This window comes from Carcharodon carcharias, chromosome 6, assembly GCF_017639515.1.
Source record: "Carcharodon carcharias isolate sCarCar2 chromosome 6, sCarCar2.pri, whole genome shotgun sequence".
Lineage (NCBI taxonomy): Eukaryota > Metazoa > Chordata > Chondrichthyes > Lamniformes > Lamnidae > Carcharodon > Carcharodon carcharias.
Genome location: NC_054472.1, coordinates 60,270,640 through 60,297,746, shown reverse-complemented (window position 1 = coordinate 60,297,746; position 27,107 = coordinate 60,270,640). Strand labels below are relative to the sequence as shown.

General features: G+C 38.9%; 1 protein-coding gene across 5 annotated transcripts in view; it reads right to left on the bottom strand.

The window, feature by feature from the left end:
* The window catches only part of trps1 (trichorhinophalangeal syndrome I), a 190,573-nt gene that overhangs the window by 151,185 nt on the left and 12,281 nt on the right, over positions 1 to 27,107 (bottom strand). The window lies entirely within an intron of this gene.

The following is a 27,107-nucleotide window of genomic DNA, read 5'->3' as shown; positions in this document are numbered from 1 at the left end:
GGGATTGAGATGACATTGATAAGCTATTCAAGTTTTGCTCTTAGTTGATCCTATCAGTTCAGCCCCTCGATGCATTGCTAGGGCATGCTACAATGTCAAATGTGTGTTATCCCACATAAGCAGTCACTTGGAGAAGTAATAGCGATATGTCTATTGCTTTACTACAGAGACAAATATCACAAAACAGTTTCAAATCAATTTGCTTTGCCTACAAAAAATATTTTTTAAAGACTCATTAGAATGGATTGCTTTTAGCTTAAAACCCTCTAGAAGCTTATTAATTGAACACAACTACGTTAATCACAAGTTGATCAGTCAACTTAATGCAAAATGTATCATACCACTAGCCTCTGGTATTTAAGAGGGCGCCACCCATTTTCTAGTTTTGGAGCTTTCAGGGTGAACTATCGTCCCTCAGTTATAACACTTTACATATTCACAGTCACTTCTGTATTTATCTGGTTATTTCTCAATTATGACCCTTAAATGTAATCAATGTTTATAATGATGTACCAGATAATTGCTTGATCATCTCTTGTGACACTGTTCATAAGTTATATGAAGATTAGTCAGTGACTTGGAGGAGTTCAAAAGATAGACTCGCAACAGTAGAGAACTGTCATTTCTCATCATTGCCTGAGGCCGTTGTGGAAGGATAGAACATTCATGTATTAATGCTACATCACCACTCCTTTTGCCATTCAGGCCTGGTCTAAGTTTCAACAACAGTGTGCAGATAATAGTCCTGGCCACTTTGCTTTTGGTTTTGTAATCCAACTGGTCTAATAGCATTGAAAAATGAACTGCACATTTATAAACATATCATATTTGTTATTATAGAGATAGGTTCTGAAAACAGTTGCAGAAACTGTAGAAGAAACCTCAATTGGAAAATAATTTGGTTTTGGTTGAGGGGGGAATTAAGGTATGTGTAAATTATTTTAAGGCAATATGCAGTGTCTAAGAAAAATAATTGTACTTGTATTATAATATTACTACATCATGATCAAGGATATTTGCAATTCTATCCCACTTTTAATGTGAACACCCCAAGATGCTTTGCAGGGATGAAACAAATGGGGAGAAGTAGAAGAGCTGTTGGGGAGGTAACTCAAGTCATTGTCAAAGAAAGACTTTATGACAAAGGGTGGTAGAAAGGCAAACAGGTTTGGGAGAGCGTTCCAGGCAGCGGAGATAAGGCAGCTGATCTTCTCTCACAGATGATGACGTCTAGAGAGGGGGAAGGGGAGATATATTGGACATCAACACCAGAAAACTAGCTTGCTTAGAATGAGACATAGGCCTGGAGGAGCTTACAGAGGTAGGGACAAGTCAATGGAGAGATTTTAAATAAAGGGGGGTGTGCTTGAATTCAACATATTGAGGGTTAGGAAACAGTGGTGGTCAGCAACAATGGGAAACAGGAGAATGAGATGGAGACAGCAAAGTTTTAGATGATCTTGGACCTTATAAAGAATAGATTTTGGAAAATTCACAGGAACTACATGGAGAAATTGAGCCTGGCAGTCTTAATAGCCTAGGCAGGAGTTGAGTAGCAATGGAAACTGTGTTAAGGACACAGACAGACAAAATTAACAAGCTTCTGCAATTTAAAAAAATTGAATAGGGATTTGTATAAAATGCAAAACGACAATTATAAATACAGTTTTAAAAAGTCAACAATATAACATGACAAATCAGTTTGAAGAAACTCCTCCCCTATTAGACATCTCTAATTTGTATTGTATATAGCAACATGCAGCCAAAGAAAATATGCCACATCAGCAGATTTTATGCTGCTAACTACACAAGTCCAACAATAGACAACACAGCAGCAGTAGAGATTTCAGTGACTAAGATATAGTTATACATTTACACAACTAAAATATGCACCTGATTTCTTGAACATCGTGTGTTAGCTGCTGTGGTCATCAAGTATAACTTGAAGTTTTAAAGGGTGTCAACTCAGTTCACATTCAGTGTTGACCTCAGTTTTACTTACACGTCCCCACTTAGTACATTGTGGGAATGACCCAGCAACATTAAAGTGGTACTAGGCACTGAATAAATTAGCTTACTCTAGGAGCTATTTTTTTTTCAGTGCCTGGTGACCCGATCACTCTCTGCTGTAAGATTAAAACAATAACTCAATGCAACAAATCAGAAAATGGTCTGCATCGTGATAACAACACTGAATGATTTTCAAACGTGATATCAACAACCAAAGAATTCACACCAGCATTCTTTCCTTCTTCAGATAGACTTCAACTCACCCCACACCTGGGAGGTACGTGAGGTAATAGGTCTTTCATAGCAGAACAGGTTACAAGCATATTGTTTGTACAACTGGTAGATTCTGTTCTGATTTGGAAGCATGCCACATTGATTGTGAATACCAGAGCATTTTTTGGTTCAAACAGAACTGCAATATATGCACAAATATTTCATCTTCAATATTTGGAATGGTGTGTCAAATATTCAGGCTATACAGAATAGTCCTTCAAATGTCACCTAATGCAATTAAAACCTGACTGCAACTGTTTGAAAAACATTGACAATTTGTGTGTCCACTTCTGATCTGAATATCCAAAATTATTCCGACACAGAAAAAGAAAGAAAACGTATCCCTGCAAGAGAAAAGGCCTTCAGGAGAAGGGAAAGGGACAAAAGACGACAAAGAAGAGAGAAGCAAACAGAAAGAGAGAGAAAAAAAAGGAGTGAAGAAACTAGGTAAAGAGGGGAACTTAACTGAGAAGCAAGTGGGCAATTGTAGGAAAGTGCTGAATAGTTGATCGGGTGCAATTCTGTCAGTGGTTTTCAAAGTTTAGCAGTGCTGTTTTCAAGCACAACTTATTTTTTTTAAAAAGCACAAATCAAGAGAGAGTTGTGATGTCATGGAATCCATTACCAAAGTTAGGGACTGAAGATGAACTGTGGCAGAAACCCCGTTTACTTGTATAAAAGGGCTTTCTACTAAACCTCCAGTAATGTTAAGGCAGGAGAGCAGGAGGAGCACTGGGCCATGTCAGCATGGTAACTAGGTGGTTGGGGGAAATGGGAATAAGGAGAATAGGCGAACAGAGTGGGCACATGGGATTAGGACTATCGCTCATGTAAAGGAGAAGAATCAATATTGACTCTTTGAGCCTAGCATCCTATTTCTATACTGTCGTTATTATGTCATTTTGACTAGGGCTACAAGTTACAAGGGTTACAAACTCTGACAATGTTCTTTTAGCAAAATTCTGAAACTAAAATCCAGTTACATTGCAAATTTGGCATTTGTACTGTAACAGACTTAAATGTTCAGTACAAACATGCAGTTTCGCTGACGATTTCTAAGCAATTAACAGTCTGGCATCAAATGAAAAAAAGCATCTAGCAGAGTCTTGCACTGGTAGTATTGTGTGTCAGCTCCAGTGTGATTTTCTAAAAACTCAGGAGTCTGCAGGAGCACCTTTACATTTCTAAGAGCAGAGAAACCCAATTATACTGTTGAACCTTTTCCAACTTCAGAAGTTTGATGACGAGTTGGAACCCGGTGAACTTGTGTTCAAATACTCCACCTTCCTCCAAGTAAGGAGCAACACACGCAGTCAACATAACAGCTGCTCGCTTGCACCACTGTCAATAAATGCTCCAGATACCACGGTTAAAGCTGTAGCATTAGTGAATTTAGGCAGCATGGTGGGGAGAGTTTGGGGGGGGGGTTGCTGTTGGGTGGTGAAAAAGTAACGTGGTGCTTGTTTTTCCCCATTTCATCTAGATAGCAATAGTGTCATTAACAACTGTATAGTTCAAAACCAAACAGCTGTGTTCATAACACACCTGGCCCAGCTCAATTACATGAATTAATGCAGAGAATTCTCAAAGGGCACCTTAGAGTTACTTGTCAATGTTCAATCATCTCCAGTTCTCTGGTTGCCACTTCCCAGCAGTTGTTTTTTTAATTTATTATTGATGTTGTGTCATAATCAGACAGTAGTCATCAATTCAAGGTATAAATTATGCTGTATAATTTCATCAATTCAACAGTTTTGCTAACACGCTGAAGACCATTCTTGATCGCATTTTCTTTATTCAGTACTGGGCCAGGTACAGGCACTATCTGGGTTCCTCAAAATTAAATGCAAGTATTCAACTACACACAGAAAACGGTAAATCTGCCAGTACTTTCCAATAATGTCACTCAGATACGCACACTGTGCAAAGAACAATGGCTTTCAATATTAACTCATCAGAATTTTTAAATAGCATTTGAAAACAAAAGGAATAAAAACATTCTTTCCAACAAGCCTGCTCTTATACTAAATGTAGCAAACAAGGTTACATATCTTTCTCCTAAATGGTAGCAGTCTCGCCAGGTGTGCCTCATTTTCTCACACCCCAAGTCATTTTCGAATTCACTAATGAGTTCTCCTCACAGTTCTAATAATTATGCACTAATGGCCCAGCATAACAGCCTTAAGATCAACCAAATAAAATCTCTTGGGATATATCCAATTACTTGTGTAGTATTCCATACAATTACACCACATATGAAATTTGTGCACATGCATTGGCTTCATAGCCAATTTAGCATCTAACAGATACTTAAAAATCGTCTCACAGCTGTCTGTAAGACAGATAATAGAGCTTAAATTTATTTTTAGATCTTAAGTCCTCATCCTATATGTCAAGTTACTCAAAGGGAAGTCCAACAAAATGTGCAAACATTATAGATTGTGAATCAATCATTGCAGAGCTCTACAAGTTACTATCATTAGCAGGAGCATTCAACTCTGTAAACGATTCTCTTCTTATCCAATTCATTTAGGGTGTCCAAGTACTTATGAATTCAGATATACTTAGAGATCTCATGAATATTGAAACACTAAATGAGTTGCCACACATTTCAGCCACTTGGTGCAATTCATTTACTCCAGTTACACGATTTTCACTTTTAACTACATCGTTCAAGAAAGATACAAGTATTTTTAGAGAAAAATATATATTATGAATAAGACTAATGATCCTTTGATTTTCACTGGGGACCAAGAAATCACATGTACAAGGTGCCCAAGAAACAATCAACTAATCACTAACTAGCCTGTTGTGTGTCTGTTGTGTTCACATGCTTTTAGGAGTCCTAGGATCATTGGTGGTGGCAGCATATTAACCCCTGAGGCTAAACGTGTCAACTGACCTAGTAAGTAACCAGTTACTCGAGAGTTGAGTCAGGATTTCACCTACTTCTGGCTGGGTTATCACAATCTTTCCTTGCTCCACTAAGTTATTTCATCCTTACCTACTCCAGAGTAGTGATGCCAATGAACAATGCTTCAGAAATTCCTATAACATGAGAATGTTATGCCTCGTCACTGAAAACTGCTTTGTTCCCCAGCTTCAAGCAAGTTCTGCCTTGATACATCAAGCCTGTTGTGTGTAATTACACAACCAAATCTATAAATGAGTCCCAGCATATGTTTTCATTTAGTTAGCAGCTATACTAAAGCAGTAACTTAATACAAAAATTCCCTCATAATGCATGAAAATATGCTTTAGAAAAATCCATCCAGTCCTGAAATTTCTAGCTGAGTTAGTATGACAGGATTTTCCAAATTATTCCCATTAAAATCATGGTTACTATTTTTATACTAATCTGGTTACAAAATGTCCTCAACTCAAATCATTATGAATGATGCGGCTACACGCAAACATGCCTTACATTTACAGGCCATTTCAGATAGCAACAATAGGAAAAATGGAATTATGAAAGTTGAGTGTTTAAGCACTGATTGGGTAACAGCTGCACCATGACAATTTCCAGGGAGGGAATAGATTGCAGGCTTCAATCCTTTCATTTCCATGTAAAAAAAAAGCTTGCAATTTTACAACTAAAATTTGATAAAACTTATAAACCTTTAATCTATGTGCTATCATAAATCTCCCAACCTCTTTGTAAATACACATTGGAATTTTCTCACATGTCGGTGCAGACTCAAAGGGCCGAAGGGCCTCTTCTGCACTGTGTGATTCTGTAATGCCCATCCATGGGCTCCATCGGAATCCTTTCTTAAACAAAATTTTTGTACTTTTGATTGTTAAAGGTGTAAAACAGGCAGTTTTCAGAAGTGGGTTTTTGCTAAGTGAAGTTTTTCTAACATTAAAAGCAGCACACATTGCTCCAAACCTAATCAGAAACAAAAATGCCCAAAATGGAAACCATTTCATTTGCCACTCAAGATGCTAAGAAACAGGTAAATTAATTGAATTGTCCCTTGCCAAAGTCTACATTTAAAAGAAAGTGGAATGGACAATTAAAGTATTCATACATTAATGATTAAAAATAGCCAATATACTAGGGATTTAACAGCTTTGAGTATAAACCGTAGGGAAATCCTCTGATCACAGGACTCTTTTATCCATATGAGTGGTTCTTTGGTATTAGTATTTTTAATAAGATTTGTTAATGCTAAACCCTTTTCTAAACACACCAGACTCTGACTGGAACTGTTTCTAACTGGATCAAATTTGCTTTAAATCAACCACATGTCTCAATTAGACATTGTGGTGATACTGCTAATATCAAACAATTTGTCGTTCTTTTAAATCCAAAGTAATGTGTAGTGTAGCTAATCAGGGTTGGAATTGGAGGAGGCTGAGCTGAAGTTGCACATATCCCTCCCATCCCCAGCAGCCTCACCACAACTCCTTAAATTGACCAGCAAGGGGACATGAGGTTGCCCCATTGTCATGAACTCAAACAAAAATAACCAAACAAAACTGTCCCATTATTAGAAGAGCATGAACAATGAGTAGCCAAATTATATAAAAAGGAAACTTAAATTAAATCATACTTTCTATATGGACTATGCATTCCAGTCCTTCTAATGACCACACAGAAGCCCTCAAACACACTGGCAGATGTCAAATGCTTCTTCTCCAGCACCACCTAACTTTACCTCTCAAGTAGCTCCAGTAACAAGGTAAGAAATTGAAGGAGGAGTGAGCCATATGGCCCTCGATCATTCAATAAGATCATGGCTGAACTTCAACATATTTTTCTGCCCTAGCCACTAGGTTGGTGTTCAAAAATCTATCCAACTTAGTCTTGAATTTACACAACAACTGAGCATCCACAGCCTCTGAGGTAGAGAATTCCAGAATCACAATGCTCTGAGTGAAGAAATTTCTCCTTGTCTCAGTCTTCAATGGTTGACCCCTTATCATGAGACTATGGCATCCAGTTGTGGACACCCCAGCTACAGAAAACAGCCTCGCAGCATCACGAGACATGATTAGTTTATCATTTCAGAAGGGCCAAAGGCAAGATGGAAGGAGGTAGGCCGGGAAATAATTCCCACTTTTTAAAATGTATGAATGAAACATTCATTTTACAAAAAGAATTACGCTCACAGTGTATAAAATTCAATTTTATTCAAACACGCCTTGTGGTTCAGTCGATAAATGCAACACAGGGAGTGTGCAGGTACGGAAGACTCCAGGGAAGTCTCAACTGCAGCTCCCTAATCTGTGCAGAATTCTCTCGTCTTAGCCAGGGCAATTGTGACATACCACAATTAGCCTCAACTTCCCCAGGTTAGGAAGGAGAAAAGTGCATCATCCAGAGTTCTCTCCGCTGACTGATGTTCAGAGACTACTGCTAGAAAGTAAATGTTGTAGGCTTCAAGGAATCAACTGTGATGATCTTCTCTCCACCTCCTTCCAGCTTGAAAAAGGCAATGACACTGCCAAAACTAATTCGAATTTAGATGGCCTTAACAATTTTTTAAAAAAATCTCAAGCATATCTTAAACGGACATGCAGCTGGGAAAGGCAAGACCAGAAGTTTGGTTGAAGAGGTGAAGTCATTCAAAAAAAAAAAGGGGGGGGGGGCGGTGGGTGGGCTGAGATAGACAAGCAGAGGGATTTAAGGGAAGAATTCCAAAGAATTGGAGCGAAGTATTCCTTTCTTGGAAACTATGGACAGGATATTCTTGAGGGAAGGTGACATATTAGGTCCTTTCTGAATCTATCCACAAGATTCTGTTGTTTTTCTTTAAGTTCCAGAACTAGGCCACCTTCTATTTCCTGGCAGTTTTGTTCACTACAAGCATGTTCCCAACACTTATATTACTGCTATAAATCACTGCTTTTTGTCACTTTCTCTTGCATTTTGGGGAAACTTCAGGTAAGACAGAAGTAGGTCCTACAGGTTTCTCTGGAGGCAATCAAATAGCTATTGAGTGACGTGGCTGCATTGGTCAGTCATTCAGACTCCACTTGGAATCTGTTCAGACCCAACACCTCCACTCCTTTCCATTTCATGAGAGCAAGTGAGAGCTTCTATTCGGATACTGTTTTCAGCATTGTACAAACTCAACAGGCTTTCTATAGTGTAGGCAAGGGCATAAGGCTATTTTGTGACTTGAAAATAAATTATTTGCAGTTTGAAATTGTGAAGTTAAATTGCTTTCACAATTAAAATTAAGTGCAAGTTTAGACTGCCAGAGTCTTTCCATCATATTTTGAAGGACACCAAGACAAGAGCAAATTTAAGACAGCTAGATTGTCTCCCTCCCCATCAAAATGCTTTTAGTCAAAATTCATTTGATTCGCATCCACTTTCCATTTATTGTTAATCACTGTGTTCATAGCTATTTGCTTTGAAGCAAAGTAATCTGTAAAATACAGTACATTATTATAAAAAACAAACAACAAAGGGAACTGTTTAAAACCACATAAGGAAAATCCTATAGCCATAACCATATGTGTTATTGAAGTAAGATGTCACAACAGCTTATTAAAACATTGAGGTTTTTTGTTGAATGCCTAAGGAACGTTAATGGATAATAACAGAGCCAGCTACAGGACAGAAGTGGTCCAAGGCCACCTTAGATCATGGATAACAGTGGTCAACAGCTCAAAAAAAAACATTTGTTCTGATCAGAAGTTGAGAAAGAAGAAAATGAAAAAAATCTGTATATGCATAGAACATGCTGTTATGAAACTTGTTTGTAAATGGTGCAGCCTGTATACAATGACCTCTGATATAAGACACATGGCAGGCAAACAGCTCCCTCACTAATAAAGAAGTAATATTAAACAACAAGCCTGCACTATAGCATACTCTTGACAACACCACTGCAGTGGCTCCACTTTTTTTTGCATTTCTCCCTTTCTTCCTGAAAGCTATCCAAAATCCTAGAAAGACCGGTGACCCCAGAAAGTTAGCCTGAGGTTGAGCTGATTCAGAAAAACTGGATGTGGACGTTGGTGGCTAGGCCAGTGTTTATTGCCCATCCCTAATTGCCCTTGTTCATAGGGGATTTAAGAGTCAACCACATTGCTGTGGGTTCTGGAGTTACATGTAGGCCAGGCCAGGTAAGGACAGCAGATTTCCTTCCTTAAAGGACATTGGTGAACCAGATGGGTTTTTATGACAATCAGTAATGGCTTCGTGGTCATCATCAGACTTTTAACTGCAGATCTTTATTGAATTCAAATTTCACCATCTGCCATGGTGGGATTCAAACCCCAGTCCCCAGAGCATTACCCTGCTTTCAAAGAAAAAACTGGAGAGAAAACAAATCGGAACATGCTGAAGTTAATTATGTGCTTCAGAAAAAAAAAGCTTCATTTAAAACAAAAGCAGAGAAACTGCTCCAATAAAAAAAACTCTAAACTTAACACATTTTAAATTGTTTTGGCAGCTCTAGCTGCAGAGTTTTCGACTATAATTCAAATCCCAGGTTTCATTTTGTCTTGTATATTAGGTGACATAATAGTGAGGTCCAGCAAGAAAGAGCAATAATGAGCAGACATCTCATGAACTTGCCTGTACTGCTAACTTCAAACAACCCTAATTCATCAGTACTTTGGACTTTGTGACTCTTCCTACCTCTCAGCTGGCCTTTTCCAATGTGCTTCATTGCAGCAGTTAGCTCCATTATGTGGGAGAAAAAAAATTGTACAGTCAACCTACTGAGGTACAACATCTCCCTCACTGAAAGGAATGGGGCAAAATGATTTAGAAGGAAAAGAAAAATTGTATAATTTTGCAAAATAAAGCTGGAGTGAAATTTAAGGATAGAAGGGTTCTGATAATATTTAGAAGCACTCAAATATTTTGGTACATATTATCTGATCCTTTTTACATTTGTGCCTCAGTATAATATAGGTTCCTCTATTCTGGATTTCAGATTGACTTCTTCAAGACTTCCATTATCATAAATACTGGGCAGAAGTGTTGTTTTAGTTTCAAATTATTTTGTGTAGTTTTAAATTATGCCATAGAATATTTAAGTTCACCTTTACATAAACTTCATCTGATGCGCTGCTCCATTCATCAACAGTAATCAGGCAGGTAATGGCTGGACACAAGAGCAGTATCACAAAATGGCACTACAACTGAGCTACATCCTTCTTCCTCCTTTTCCAATGTTAAAAAAGGTTTTAACATCTTAAAATTGTAAGAAAAACTTTACAATTATCACTGTGCTGAACAATATTTATCACAACCATCATCACTCAGGAACAAATTATTTGCTTATGATCACATTGCTGTGTGGTCGCATTTCTTACATAACGAGAGTGACTACACTTCAAAAAGTGCTTCATTTGACTGTAAATCTCTGGGACATCCTGAGGTCGTGAAAGCAGCAAGGCTTCTTCCTTCCATGTCCACTTATGAGACAATCAAAATGAATGCTAAATTCAAAATGGTTCAATGTTACAAAGGCATGGCCTGCATACCTCCTTGGAGATCAACTGATGAACATGGCCTGTGCTGGTCCAATGATTTAAGGTTAAAATTCAATAGAGCAAAGATGGTTTTGGAAAACATTTCAAAGCACACAGTTGATATGATATAAGGGTTGGATGAGGCAATGAGTTACAGCACTCTTCTTTCCGCTCTGGTGCTGGGGTTTGAATCTAACTTGGCTAGACAGGATGAAAATGTACTCTATTTTACAGCTGTTAAGGTATTGAGAAAAATGATTTCAGGCACAGATCTCAAAAGCAGTTCCCAGTAGATCTGACTCCACTTATCAAAGTTTCCTCTACAACACAGAACCAATGCAGAATATATAAATGAATAAAACAAATGTGACAGGATTGCCTTTTGTATATATCTGTGTTACTGCAGTCTAAATGGATACAGATGAAAGTGATTCAATATGATGGGGGCTTTTGCAAACAGCTCCATTCTTTGAGCAACAGACACCAACATTTTTTGATGTTAATCAATAGAGTACAAAAGATGTTCAATTCAAGCATTGCCTGGGCAATTTGCTTTTTAAAGAACTTTAATATAAGTATTGAAAAAATGCTGTGACATACACAATGTGCTTGAACTGCCTTGTAGGTTATATCTTGATTGCAAAATGTATGACAGCATACTCTACCTAAAGGACACTGACTGCATAAAATATATCAGAAGGTAAAATATAATGTGCACTTATTCACAGAAAACAAATAAATACACAACAAATTTTAAAATTCTAATAATTAATTACATTCAGAATGTAGTGACTGCAGTTTTGCATGCAAATGCAACAGTTATTCTGCCCCAGCTATATCGAATGAACATTAGTAATGATGGTGGATCAGTTAATCAATTCATTTCCATGTTCATCTCTGAATACCACCATGGTGCCTTCAAACGCCACCTGAACAGCTAGGAGGCACCTGCAATAACGCAGCACTTCTTTAGTACTGAAATGGTGTGTCAGCCTAAATTGTGCATTCAAGTCTTGGTACGGAACTGAAACCCAAAATAATCCCATTCAGCATCAAGAGCATTAACAAACAACCGAGTCGAGCAGAAACAAAAAACAATTTTGCGAAAGGTATTATCCAGGCTCCCCTGATGGCTCATTGGCAAATACAAAATGTGTGGTGTGAAATGTAGTCTTGCAAACAAAGGAGGATCTTGGGTTCAATCACTCATTGATCCTGAGATAGCCAGTTGGTTTTAGTTAAGGAAAAACCTGGGAGGGAGGACACAGTCTAGAAACTGGGGTTCTTTTCATTGGGTAGAGTAGATTAAGAGACAGGCTCTTAGAGCTGCTCAGAATTATGAAAGATTTTGATAAAATGAACAAAGGAAAATTTCCACTGGGTATTATTTTAAAGTATTCACCAAAAAAAAATGAAGATAGAAATTAAACTGAAGTTAAGATATATCCTACCTGAAACAAATGGTAAAATCCCAAACCAAAATGATGTTGTAAAATGGAAAAAAAAGGAAGTTGTTAAAAAATTTGGGAAAGAAAAAATTATAATGATGAGGAAACAGCAGAGCGATAGGTCTGAGCAGAGAGCCACTTCAGAGATTTGACACATGGGTTAAATGGCTATACATTTGTAACATTTACACAAGCCAGGACACCAGTGAGAACATGAAAACAAAATTAGGACTTTAATTTGCACGGAATTATATTGGTCTGGATTTCACAGTCAGCAGCGAAGCAATGGCAATCACTGTTGACCTAGAAGAAAGCTGCAGCTAAAGGCCTAATGATCACTGTGGCATGGATTTTCCCTTTCCAGTCATCAGTTTGAATTTGGCGCCTAGTCAAGGGAATCTGCAGGCATCCACCAGCAGGTCTATCACCTATAGGGAATTCAGAGGAAACTTCTTTACCCAAAGAGTGGTGAGAATGTGAAACTCGTTACCACAGGGACTAGTTGAAGCAAATAGTATATTTGCATTTAAGATGAAGCTAGTCAAGCATATGAGGGAGAGGGGAATAGAAAGTTAAATATGAGATTGAGGAGGAAGAAAAATGGGAGGAGACTCGGGTGGAGCATAAATGCCGGAATGGACTGGCTGGGCTGAATGGCCTGTTTCTGTGCAATAATCTACGTACAGTAAGCAGCCAATCACACTGAAGTAGTCTTAGAGAGCAAACAGCCCAGAAGTAAAAGGCACTTTTATCCTTTTAATTACATTTTCCAGATAGAGCAATAAATTATTGGGACAAACTCATGGAATTATGGTAGAAGCCGAAATATCTTTTTAAAAAGGTGAATTTTAAAATAATGGAAAAATGTGACATTCCACAAATATAAAATTAGTTTCCCTGGGCTGGAAAGGCTTTTCAGCAATAATTGTGAACTTAGTATACTGTTCAAAACTCAATTACACCTCAGTCAACAAGGTGTAACTTTCTCAACGGTGTTTGCAGCAACAGTAGTAATGTAAGAGGACAAGCTCTCGTCAGTTCAATGATTTCCAATTGAGTACAATCTAGGGGACTTCAGTAACACACCCTATACAGAAACACAGAATCACTGACAACACCTTCTGGATTTCTTTGTTGAATTGTGCATGTGCAGACTCCAAATGTTGCCACCGCTTTCAGAGGAGTAATGATGACAAAGGGGTGGGACAGCCCAGTTGACTTGATGGCTAGCACGTAGTTCAAACTAACAGCAACGGCCCAGGTTTGATTCCCAATCCGGCTGAGGTAGACATGGAACTTACCTCCTCGTTCTGCCCCTGAGTGTGAAAGGAAATGACAAACCACCACTGACAAAAACTGTCAAAAAGAAACAGCTCAGGATGGGGCACCAGCAGGCACTGAGCCAAAGACCTGCCTTTGGGCAGAGCACATGTGAACGAATGAATGAACCATGGCAAACAGGTTGACGGCAGACAGTTCGACCATGACCACTACAAAATCCGAGCCAAAGTATTTAAGGAAGGAAGGAAAAAAAATCTCTGAATCAGCCTTTTAAAGTTATTTTTTGTGTATGTCTGTTTCTTTTGTTCAAGCCAGAAAAGCAAAGAAAACTGTTTTAAAGTAGTCAGATGGTACGACTAAGTCATGTTATTGTAGCAATTGTTTAAATATGGTAATTATTTCCACAGCTATCAATGTACAAAAATTTGTTCATCATGATATCCGTGCTATGAACCTGGTTATCCTGGCAGTCACACAGAAATTAGCACTGATCAGTTACTGAACCACCAAAATTCAATCTAAAAAGTTAAATGTTTGGGTTTACCATACTTTCAACTGCAGGTACTCCTAATCCACAGTCGTTTCATTTGAATTATCAATAACTTCATTCTTTTTGTAGTGTTCTTTTCCTGTGTTGTTTACATCACTTCCTTTAAATTACTAGATCATTTATATTTTTTAATGAAAGAAAGCATTTTGAATCATCAGGAATAGATTGCAGCATGTTTCAAAGTAGATGTCTGCACAGCTTCCACCAACTCACTAAAATATTGGAAACAACATTTACAATTGTCCTGTAGGAAGGTTGAGAAGCCATAAAATGTGCCAATACCCTGCACAATTGTCCTCCCGTTATTTTAGTACAACCTGAAACCTCCCGTGTTAAACCTAGAAGGCAAATTAATATTCAAACAAAAAATGATTCTTGAGCTCCATTTTGCAATTAGTCTCACATTAGTCACCAAGGAACATGGAGGAAGGTGACAAAAATTATTCAACTGGTATACATTTCAGGCTCCAACCCTTCAAATGTCCCTCTCCTGGGCCACCCCCCGCTACCCCCACCAAAGCATCTTGCCTCATCTTTGCAGTTCAGCTACGCAATATAGCAGAGACCACACAAGGGATTATGGAGGAACACACTAGTGCACCAACCAGTTGTATCACTGTAATGTATCTTTTTTAAAGAATTCTCATAATATGTGTCACTGGCAAGGCTGGCATTTATGCCCCATTCCCAGTTGCCTGTGAGAAAGTGATGGTGAGCCTTCTTTGAGAACCGCTGCAGTCCGTTTGGTGAAGATGCTTCCATATTGCTGTTAGATATGAAGCTCCAGGATTGCAATGCAGCAGGCTGAAGGAATATTTATATATGTCCAAGTCAGAATGGTGAATTGGTAGGTAACAAGGAGGTGGTGGTGTTCCCATGAACCTTTAGCCGTTGTCCTTCTAGTTGGTGGAGGTCGCGGGTTTGTGAAATGGTAGGTAGTACATACAACAGTTAGGGTACACCAGAGATTGAGACAGTAAATGCTTAAGCTGGTGGATTGGATGCTGAGCAAGTGGACTACTTTGTTCTGGGTAAACAGGTAGTTTCTTAAAATGTTGTTGCAGCTGCACCAATCTAGGAAAGTGGATAGCATTCCATCACACTCCTAATTTGTGCCTTTTGGTGGTGGAGGTACTTTGGGGAGTCAGAAGGTGAGTCACTCGCCGTAGAGTACCCAGCTTCTGAAGAGTTCCAATAGCCACAGCATTTATACACCACCTATACTTCTTTCCTACATATTACTTAATTTATTGTTTATTTACAATCTTTTAATATGAAAACTCTCCATAATGTGTAAAAGTGTATTTGATATTGATAACAAAATTAATGTACTAATGCGTTGGGACTTGGATAGATTGCACAAGGACTAAATTCACAATCCATACTCTGACCTGTAATAATCTGCAAATGCTATACCTTACTAAGCACAGTTCAGAGGCAGTGTCACACAGCAGTTTAATAATGCAATAATAATGAATGTTCTGCTGCATCTTGTGCTACAACAGATACAGAAATGATTAAAATGATTGATGCAGCTAAGTTTTCAAATCACTGCTTAGCCCTCTATTGTTTATTTGCAAGTTGTTTTGAAATGCATTAATGTTTCTTCATATTAATGCCTGCTGACTTGATCAATAGATGACTTGTGTTCTTTAACATAAAATGTATTTTGACAATCCTATGGAAGGGCTGCATGAGATCTTTCTTATTTCACATGTAAAATCTATCAACAGAAACTAACATAATGGATGTGGTGCTAAGCCATCTTCAAGGAACCATGAAGTATTTCACAGAAATGCAACTCAGCACAGTTTACTGATTGATGTGAATTCAGTGTTTTCTATTGCTGCTTAGGTACTTTTGAAAAAGATATCTATGGCATAGCTACAGTTATGCCCTTCAATTCTGCACTCTTGTCTCAGAGTCAAAAGGTTGTGTGTCCAAGACCTACTCCAGGGATTTGAGGACAAAATCTAACCTGATGCTCTAGTGCAGTACTGAGAGAGTGCTATACTGTCAGAGGTTCAGTCCTTCTGATAAGATATTCAACGGAGGCCTGTTTAACCCCTCAGGCAAGTGTAAAATATTCTATGTTACTATTTGAAGAAGAGCAATGAGTTTTCCCTGGTGTCCTGGCCAACATTTATTCATTAACCAACAACACTCAAACAGATTATCTGGTAATTACCTCACTGTTGTTTGTGCAACCCTGCTGAATGCATATTGGCTACTGTGTTTTCAACATTACAACAGTCACCACACTTCAAAAATATTCAATTGGCTGGAAAGCACTTTGGGACATCCTGAGGTCACGAATGCCACTATGTGAATGCAAGCCTCTCTTTTCGTCATGAAACAAGACAGGCAAACAGTGATGATGTCTACATGTAATCAAACTTTATCCTTGAGGATTGGAAAATAAAATTGGGCACAAGGGAAAAGAATAAAATCCCAGCTGCTGATTCAAATTTTCCCTTCAGGTTTCATCACCATCCCCACTCATACTGAACTTTTAATTCTCAGACGCTGAAACACAGCAGATTGCTTCACTGCCTGCCAAACCTCCAGCAATTTTCCAAGGCAAAGACAGTCAATTGTCAGGTAAACACATACAACATCAGCTTGTATGCAACACTAAAATAAAACAGAGCAGTTATAGGAGTATAGTAGTGTAGCCATTATGTTGTTGGCCTTGTAATCCAGATGCCTGTAAAAATAATCCTGTGAACAACTTCAAGCCACGTCATGGCAGTTTGAGAATTTGAGTTCAGTTAAATAAAATCTGGAGATACAGGGCTGCTCTCAGTAAATGTGTTCATAAAGCAGTCAAAATGTCATGATGTCATGGCAGCTGGGGAAATTTAAAAATTCAATTAATAAATCTGGAATATAAAGCTAGTCTAAATAACAGGGACCATTACAACTATCACTGATTGTTGCAAAAACCCAAATGGTTCACAAACATCCTTTCGGGAAGGAAATCTGCCGTCCTTACCCAGTCTGGCCGACATGTGAATTCAGACCCACAACAATGTGGTCGACTTTTAGCTGTCAAGCCATTTCAGTTCAAGGGCAATTAGGGATGGGCAACAAACGCTGGCCTTGCTAGTGACACCCACATCCCATGAAAGAATAAAGAAAAAAATAAAAGCAAATAAAATACGTTCACTGATATCCTGTAGAAACAATAAACTTTCTTTGGTCTGACCTACATGTGACTTTAGCTCCACAGCAACATGGTTGATTCTAAAATGACCTAGGATGTGGCTTAGCAAAGCACTCCATTGTATCAAAATGCTGGATAGGACTAGGACTGCAGCAGTTCAAAAAAGGTCCACTGCCACCTTCTCAAGGGCAATAATTGGCTACCCTGCCAGCAATGCCCACACCCAGAAGAATGATAAAACGACTACACATTTTCCACTATTGCAAACTAACTTCAGCTTTGTGCCATGATATGTAGTATATGGGAACAGTCACCCAAAGCATTCTTAGGCAAGGAAAACAAGACTATTGAAGTCACTTACAAGATTTTGCTGTGCAACATTACCCAAGGGTGTAGATGGGATCATAGTTTAACATTTCATCTGAAAGACAGCACCTCTGACAGTTTAGCATATCTTCATTACTACATGGAATGTCAGGCTAGATTATGTGCTCAAATCCTGGAGTGGGGCTTGAATCCATGGCCTTCTGACTCAGAGATGAGAGTGTTACTACTGAACCAAGGCTGATACCTTGGCTGGAACTGAAAGGACTTCATCCTTATACACTTTTTTTAATACTGGCACTTCAAGCATCACACATGGGTGGGTTTGCACTAAAAATTCAGTCACGAAGTATATATGAAGGTCTGGTTAAATTAATTACAGGTCTGTTGGAATCTGAACCCAAAATCTGCAATTTCATCTATTCCTTTGTACACTACAAAGTCAAGTTCTCGACATCCTTTTGAAAGCTAACCAAAAGACATTTTGTGACTTTCAACTGAGGGCTTCATGGTCCTGAACACAACCAAAATGCAAATATATTTAGCCAAAATGGAAATTTTTAATTAATTGGATTAAAAAGGTTGCTGGTGTATGTAGGTGCATATATATCACTTAAAATCAGTAAATATTAATGCCAAGTATACCTGGGTTGAGATCTTCCAGTCAAAAACAAACCTATTATAATTTTGTTTTTGATATTCTGTAAACAAAGGTCTAATCAAGCTTAAAGCAAAGATATTAAAGCTTTCATACAGGAGTTCCAATGAAACCACAAAGCCAAACAAAAACAATTTGTTACATATTGATATTTTATGAATCAATTCCAATTGATCCAAACAATCTGTGTATTAAAATTTTTATCAGACCACTCATAAAACAGCTTGACTCTGGGCTACAGGAATTCTTGCTCCCTTGCATTTCATCAGAAAATAGTACCAAGAGTTGGTGAAATGATGATATGTAAACCTTCTTGAATAGGAAACCATAAGAGGCACCATGGAGACAAACAGCACGGATGATGCAATTTTTGTCATGCAAGACACCATTTACCATCCATGGCAGTGTTAATTCCCAAAGGAAGCAAACAGTTAACACTCTCTTATTCTGACAATCACAAAGTCAGTCCCTGCTATACAAAACAGAGGAATGCAGTCATCACATATTGACTCTTTGAGAGAAACAAGAGAAATTTGTGTCACTGTAACACTGGACTTCTTTTCCCAGTGACTGCCCCCTCCCCCTGAAACCCCCTCCTGTCCCACTGGCAACACAAAATGTGGAACTTAAGCCAGAGAGCCAGAAGGTGCAAGGTTTGATCCTCTGCATTTGCTCTTAGTTAGTATTATCGGACTGCTAACCTGGCTTCCTCCCATCGGAGGAGAGAATTAGCAGAGCTCTCACTCTATTGTCTACCAAGAAACCCCAATTTCAAAATATTACTATATTCATATTTTCTATAAAATGCACCTTGTGGATTTTGGGTGGAGCCAGATTCAGGCTTAACTATCATCATTCACTGTCTAAGTTATATAATAGCGGTCAATGGTACAGGCGTGTATCTGGTACCAATAGAACCATATTCTAATGTGATTTAACACCTTCAGAGGTCAAAGGAAATGGAGGATATACCCCATGTGGAATACGATAGCTCAAACTCATGCTGTATTCATTCTCCCTCAAGATCACTGTTCTCTCATACGAATGTACGAAATAGGAGCAGAAGTAGGCCATTTGGCCTTTGAGCCTGCTCCACCATTCAGTAAGATCATGGCTGATCTGTTTGTGTTTTGAATTCCAGATTCCCATCCACCCCCAATAACCTTTGATTCCCTTGTCTAACAGGAATCTATCGACCTCTGCCTTACAAATATTCAATGATCCCGCCTCAGAATTCAGAAAAAGAATTCCAAAGTCGCAATAGTAAAGCAAGTTTCAAAAATGTGCTTGTTCATTCCAACAGAAAGTGATCATTAATGACAAGCAGTGTGTTAACACAGAATTGATTGTCTTTTTTTTAAATAAACACTTGTCTATGCAGCGTCATATAGAAATATTTAACTTCAGGTAAAAATTACAGAACACACTTTGCATATCACATTCCTGTTCATTTGCAAATAATCCTTAATGATGTTTGCATTTTCCAGTAAGGTTGTGAGTTCAGTAAGGTTGCAACTATCAGAACTAAGCTGACTCACCAATTCTGAGCTGAGAAAGTGCTGTATAGAAGGAGTTGTCATCTTTTAAACAAAATATGAAATCAAAGTCCTGTTGCCTATGCAGATAGTTGTAAAAGATCCAATGACACAATCAAAAGAGCAAAATACTCACGCGGTATCTATCAAAATTCTTCCCTCAACTAATTCTGCCAAAACAAATGAACTGGCCATTCGTTTCGGTTCACTGTTTGTTGGGCCTTCCTATGTGCAAAATATTTTTCTTAACTTGTTTTCAGGGTGTGGACCATCCTGGTGATGAGGCTGCATCTACTGCCCATCCCCAGTTGCTTTGATAAGGTAATAATAGCCTCTTCCTTGAACCAATGCAAATGTGTTGATGATATTCTCAAGAAGTATTGAGGGAATGAGGTGCTCAGTCACTCTTCCCAGCCTCTGCCCTTTTTACCGGACCACTGATATGATTTGTCCAGTTAAGCTTCTGGTCAATGATGCTCACAAATATGTTGAAAGATCAGGTTCTCCGTAATGGCAATGATATTTAACGGTCAAGGGAAGGTTATTTGTTTTCTTTATGTTGGAGATGGTAATTGTCTGGTATTTATGGTGGCATGAATGTTATCTGTCACCTGTCTTTTGTCTTTCAGAGATCCACATAAGACCATAAGACATAGGAGCAGAAATTAGGCCACTTGGCCCATCGAGTCTGCTCCGCCATTCAATCATGGCTGATAAGATTCTCAATCCCATTCTCCCGCCTTCTCCCCGTAACCTTTGATCCCCTTACCAATCAAGAACATATCTATCTCAGTCTTAAATACACTCAATGACCTGGCCTCCACAGCCTTCTGTGGCAATGAATTCCATAGATTCATCACTCTCTGGCTAAAGAAGTTTCTCCTCATCTCTGTTCTAAAAGATCTTCCCTTTACTCTGAGGCTGTGCCCTCAGGTCCTAGTCTCTCCTACCTTCTTCCCCACGTCCAATCTATCCAGACCTTCCAGTATTCTGTAAGTTTCAATCAGATCCCCCCTCATCCTTCTAAACTCCATCGAGTATAGACCCAGAGTCCTCAAACGTTCCTCATATGTTAAGACTTTCATTTCTGGGATCGTTCTAGTGAACCTCCTCTGGACCCTCTCCAGGGCCAGCACATCCTTCCTGAGATACGGGGCCCAAAATTGCTCACAATATTCTAAATGTGGTCTGACCAGAGCCTTATAAAGCCTCAGCAGCACATCCCTGCTTTTATATTCTAGCCCTCTCAAAATAAATGCCAACATTGCATTTGCTTTCCTAACTACTGACACAACCTGCAAGTTAACCTTAAGAAAATCCTGGACTAGGACTCCCAAGTCCCTTTGCACTCCAGATTTCTGAATTCTCTCCCCATTAAGAAAATAGTCTATGCCTCTATTCTTCTTGCCAAAGTGCATGACCTCACACTTCCCCACGTTGTATTCTATCTGCCACTTCTTTGCCCATTCTCCTAACCTGTCCAAATCGTTCTGCAGCCTCCCCGCCTCCTCAATACTACCTGTCCCTCCACCTATCTTTGTATCATCTGCAAACTTAGCCAGAATGCCCTCAGTTCCTTCATCTAGATCATTAATGTATAAAGTGAAAAGTTGTGATCCCAACACTGCGGAACTCAACTAGTCATCACATGTATGCTGTTATAGACTGCTCTATTATGGAGGTGGCTAAACATTTTATAATCATCAAAATATGGGCCCACTTATGACGTTTTGATAGGGGGAAAACATTTGATGAAGACAGTTGAGGCAACCACAACCATCTTGCTCATCAGACAGGATATCACATTCCTGTTCATTTGCAAAAAATCCATCATGACGTTTGCATTTTCCAGTAAAGGTTGTGAGTTCAAGCAACTATCAGAACTAAGCCAACTCACCAATTCTGAGCTGAGAGAATGCTGTATTGATGGAGTTGTCATCTTTGTTTAAAAAAGTGAAATCAAAGTCCCATTGACCTCAATTTCACAGACACTGGTGCAATACTCAGTTAAATGCTCCCTCTATGATGAAATTAGCTACTCTCATTTCTCTTCTGACTTTCAATGCTGTGATGAGCTTAGGAACCTCAAACTGTGTCAACAAATACAGTTCAAAAAGTAATTTAGACATGAGGCACATCCTTTCAAACAAATAAGGCACTATATAAATGCAAGCTCTTTCTTTACTACAATCCCTGAAGAGGATCCAGGAGGAACATTTAAAGCTGAATTTTCATCCTGATGATTTGGAGGTGCCAGTTGGTTTTCCAACACCATCTTGCCCCCAGTTGTTTTTCCGGAGTGGGATCGTGGGCGGTGGAAGGGTTTCCCATCCAAAACCAGCAGATAGCCAAGTAACAGGCTTATCGAAGGCCAAATGGCCACAGGCCACCCTATTGAGGGGTCCCACAATGGTGGCCCGATAGATGTAGCCAATTTTTAATTCAAAAATTTTCAAATTTGGTGAGAGAGCATCTCAAGATGGAGGCAGTCTCTCTCTCTCCCTTCTCTGCTGCTGCATCCCTTTCCATCCTAGGGGGCCTCCTATTGGCTCTCCAGTTTAGAGAGCCCACCCACCATCCTTAATTGAATGACAAGTACATCCTCTGCCACAGATTGGCCAGTTCAAGGAAAATCACCACCAGATGACTGCTCCCAACACCATGTGGGATCAGGAACGCCATTTGACCCTGCCATCAAGGTCCTGATCCAAAACCTAAAATCTTGCCCTTAGTCTCTGTTCTCAATGGTATCGTGCTAAATGTTAAACCAAAATCTTAAACTATTAAAATTGGCTAATTTCACATGGCATTTTTTTTTAAGGACAATGTGAGATTCTTTGCTAATGCCTAGAGTGATCTGGTTCTAAGATGGGAGCAGAGCTCGCCATTGGCAGGGGAAAGGAGAGAAAGCTAGGGGAACAATCTTTTATACTTTGTCATCACTTCTCTGAATTAGAAAATACGAATAAAGGAATATTTTGAAATTGAATGTTTATCCAACAAGCTATTCACTGATATAAGACTGACAAAAAATGAATCTTCTCTCAATTCAGTCTCACCAGCGAAATCCTACTCTTCAAAAGAAAATAATGAGCCTTTTTGCTTTGTCTCCCTATTTTTAAAACATTTGTTGAAACCACAAATGGCAAAGAAATTCACCTGAGCACAAGGATGGGAGAAAAAGAATGAGCATCTGATTGGTACAATAATTTTTCCAGAAAGCTTCAGGAAGTTGGCTGTTTCAATTATGTAGGCTAATCACACCCCACCATACCACTGGGCTCAGTATCATTCAAAATTGCCTCTTTAATTCACATATCATTTCAACAAAAAATACTCAAGAAAATTAAAAGTAGTAAAAAAAATTCTTGCTATATTCAAAAGTAGCAATCTTTGTAATCCCTTGATCTGTATATGTAATAATGTTAGTGGAGGATCCCTCTTTCAAGTGTTTACACTTCGAACATTTTTCCCCACATGCTTCACAACCTTTTAAGCACACAATTTCACAAGGTGGCCCATGTCTGAACCAAAACAAAAAAGAGACAAGTTACAACTATCAACTATTTTCTTGCTGATATCCACTAAAGAGCAGTGCAACATTTATGAAATCATAAACGAACAGTTGCCAGTCTAGACATAAATAACCTTAAGTAAATACAAATCACTGTTGAAAGTGACTACCGCAATGAATCACTTCTCATTTTCCCTGTATTTGCAAAATCAGAGAATTTTGAATAACAATCAATAGTACTGATTTGTGTTAGGCTAAAAATGATTTTGCAATGTATAGTGTTATGCTCTTGATCAAAAAATGTTCCTGAAGGTACAGACTTTTTGTCTCTTTCAATAGTACCTACGTTCACCATTATTGTCTTAAAGCCATGTCAAATGGAATCAGGTGACTGAACCTTTGGCCCAACAATGGAAAATGGAAGCACATCATAAAGATTACCATCAGACAAATGAGCCTAATTTAAATTGCTTGTATTATGTTTAGTATGTTTTTGATGGTAGCATTCATGAACGACTTGGACTCATCAAGACAATTTGCAAGGAAATACCAATGTCAAGGGAATCAACATATTTATACTGTATGAGAAGAGAGTGCTGATTGGTTGCCAAGTGGACTCTGATTGGTAGAGACATTCAAACGGAGAATGCACACTTGATTGCAACTGACAGTTAACTGCCAAGATTTGTGTGAAATTTAAACCAGACAGCTCGACTCTGATTAGTCAAGGCATTGTCCTGGGGAAAGAACCAGCAAATGGCTATCACTTAGTTTGTTCAGTTGAAACGGGTGCAATGTGTGTACCTGTTCTTCCTGTCTGCAAATAACAGGGCCCTGTGTATTAATATATGTAGCTTCCAGTTCATGCCTGTTTCAGCTAAACAAAATAAGTGACAGCCATTCGCAGGTTCATTCCCCAGGACAATGTCTTGACCAGAGTCAAGCTACCTGGTTTAAATTTCAAACAATGCTTGGCAGTTAACTGTCAGTCACAATCAACTATGCATTTTCCGTGGCAATGCCCCTACAAATCAGAGTCCATTTGCAAATCAGCACTCTCTTCTCAAACAGTAAAAAAAAGTTGTTTCCCCTGACATTGGTATTTTCTTGCGCATTGTCCTGATGGGTGCAAGATGAAAAGCTTCAATAAAAATCTTTTCTTTCAGCAATACTGAAATTCTGTACTACCAAATGACTATACTCATTAGTTTTGAGACCTCATAACTATTACCAGCAGAGAATATTGAATACCTTACAACACAATAGTTATTTCCACAAGACAATCCAACTGTTTACTTTGAACAATAAAGTTGAAAGTGAGTTATAGTAATCAAGAACATAGAGATCCAAGAAAAGTGATCATATACTCTTTCATCATATATGAACATTATTATACACTAAAAAACTGCAGTGAAATGAAAATCTACTGAAAGTTTACTTATATATCACTACCACTTCTCTTAACTCCTTCACTGTCTCTAAAACTATTAGGCTGCTCATCTGACATCCAGTACTGGATGAGCAGAAATTTCCTCCAATTCAATATTGATAAGACTGAAACTACTGTCTTCAATCACCATCACAAACTCCATTCCCTTGCCACCGACTCCATACCTGTATATGGCAACTTACTGAGGTTGAACGAGACTGTTCATAACCTTAGTGTCATACTTGACCCAAGGTGAGCATTCGACCACTCAACCACACCATCAACAAGACTGTAAGCTTCCACCTCCAAAACATCTCCTGACTCTGACCCTACTTCAGTTCATTTGTTGCCATGCCTTTGTTATCTGTGGATTTGACCATTCTAATGCACTCCTAGCTAGTCTCCCACTTTCTACCTTAATTGAAATTGAGCTCATCAAAAACACCAAATGCTATTCACTCATCACTTGTGCTTGATTATCTACATTCACTCCCACTTAAGCAAAGCCTCAATTTTAAAATTCTTTGTTTCCAAATTCTTCCCTCCCTATCTCTGTAATCTCCCCCAGCCTTACAAAGCTCCAAGATATCTGCACTTTTCCAACTGTAGCCTCTTGAGCACCCCCAATTTAAATCACTTCACCATCGGTGGCCATGCCTTCTGCTGCCAATGCCAGAAGCTCAGGAATTCCCTCCCTAAACCTCTCCACCTCTATATATCTCACTCCTCTTTTAAGATACTATTTAAAACTTAATTACTTGACCAAGTTTTTTTAATCATCCATCCTAATACTTCTTAATGTGGTGCAGTGTCAAATTTTGCTTCTATGAAATGCCTTGGAACGTTTTGCTATGTTAAAGGTGCCAAATAAACACAAGTTGTCACATACTGGTCTACGTCATCATTTTATAATGAGATGAACAATGTACCAAGTCAAAAAAAGGTAAATATCTTCAAAAATTCCTTACATGTTTAAGTCACAAACACCAGGAGGGCAAACGAACAATAACTTTCCTGTCAACGTTAATGATTTCTCTCCCTATCAATAACCAAATTTATTTAATTACATTGGAACAGTAGGTGCATTAAAGGAAGCCTTTGCTCCCCTCTTCTTCCTTCCACCTCTTCCAAAAACTTAGCTCCACCCGGTCCTTAATGTTTAAGTGAGAAGCTCCTGAAGTTGCTATAATGTGCTATTTATAACAGTTTGTTTAAGGTTACACAAATTAGAGAACAATCAAAATAGTAATTATTGGCTTACTTTTCATCATTGCAATAAAGCATGTAATGTCATCATCATAGTGCCAGGCAATGACCATCTCCAACAAGAGAGAATCTAACCATCACCCCATGACATTCAATGGCATTACCATCACTGAATCCCCCACCATCAACATTCTGGGGGTTACCATAGAGCAGAAACTGAAATGGACCAGATATATAAATACTAGGGCTCTAAGAGCAGGTCAGAAGCTAGGAATCCTGCAACGAGTAACTCTCCTCCTGACTCCCCAAAGTCTGTCCACCATCCACAAGGGACGTCAGGAGTGTGATGGAATACTCCCCACTTGCCTGGATGAGTGCAGCTCCAACAACACTCAAGAAGCTCGACACCATGTGGGCCAAAGCACCTGCTTGACTGGCACCCTATCCACCACTTTCAACATTCTTTCCTGCACCACCGGGACACAGTGGCACCAGTGTGTACCATCTATAAGGTACACTGTAGCAACTCACCAAGGCTTCTTCAACAGCACCTTCCAAACCTGTGACCTCTAACTAGAAGGACAAGGATAGCAATGCATGGCAACACCACCATCTGCAAGTTCCCCTCTAAGTCACTCACCATCCTGACGAACTATATCGCTGTTCCTTCCCTGCTGCTTGTTCAAAATCCTGAAACTCCCTTCTTAGCAGCATTGTGGGTGTACCTACAGCACATGGAGAGCAGTGGTTCAAGAAGGCAGCTCACCAGCACCTTCTCAAGGACAATTAGCATTGGGCAATAAGTGCTAGGCTAGCCAGTGACACCCACATTCCATGAAAGAATAAAAAATATATGCATTAAAATTGTGACAAACACTGCAACTTTGTGTTATCCCATCTCCCTTCAAAATACAATAATGATGTGCCCCCTTTAGCTTTACAAGGTGCATTTTATTCCTTCCCCATGCCAGTAAACAAGTGTGTCACAGAAAGCCACCCTCTCCTTTGGTGGAAAGAGTAATTCAGGGGGAGGGGCACAGCTAGAGCAACTGAGATTTTATGACTTTGGTGGAAAGAGTAATTCAGGGGAAGGGGCACAGCTAGAGCAACTGAGATTTTATGATGGGCCTCCTTAATTATTGGATGATCCAATCTGCTCTGGTCATCTGTTAGTTCTTCAATGACTGAACCATGTCGACCAAGAAAATTCCAGCTTCGGCCTATCTCAGTTGAGAAGGGGCTGTTCAATAACCTTCTCTGTTCCTGAATTA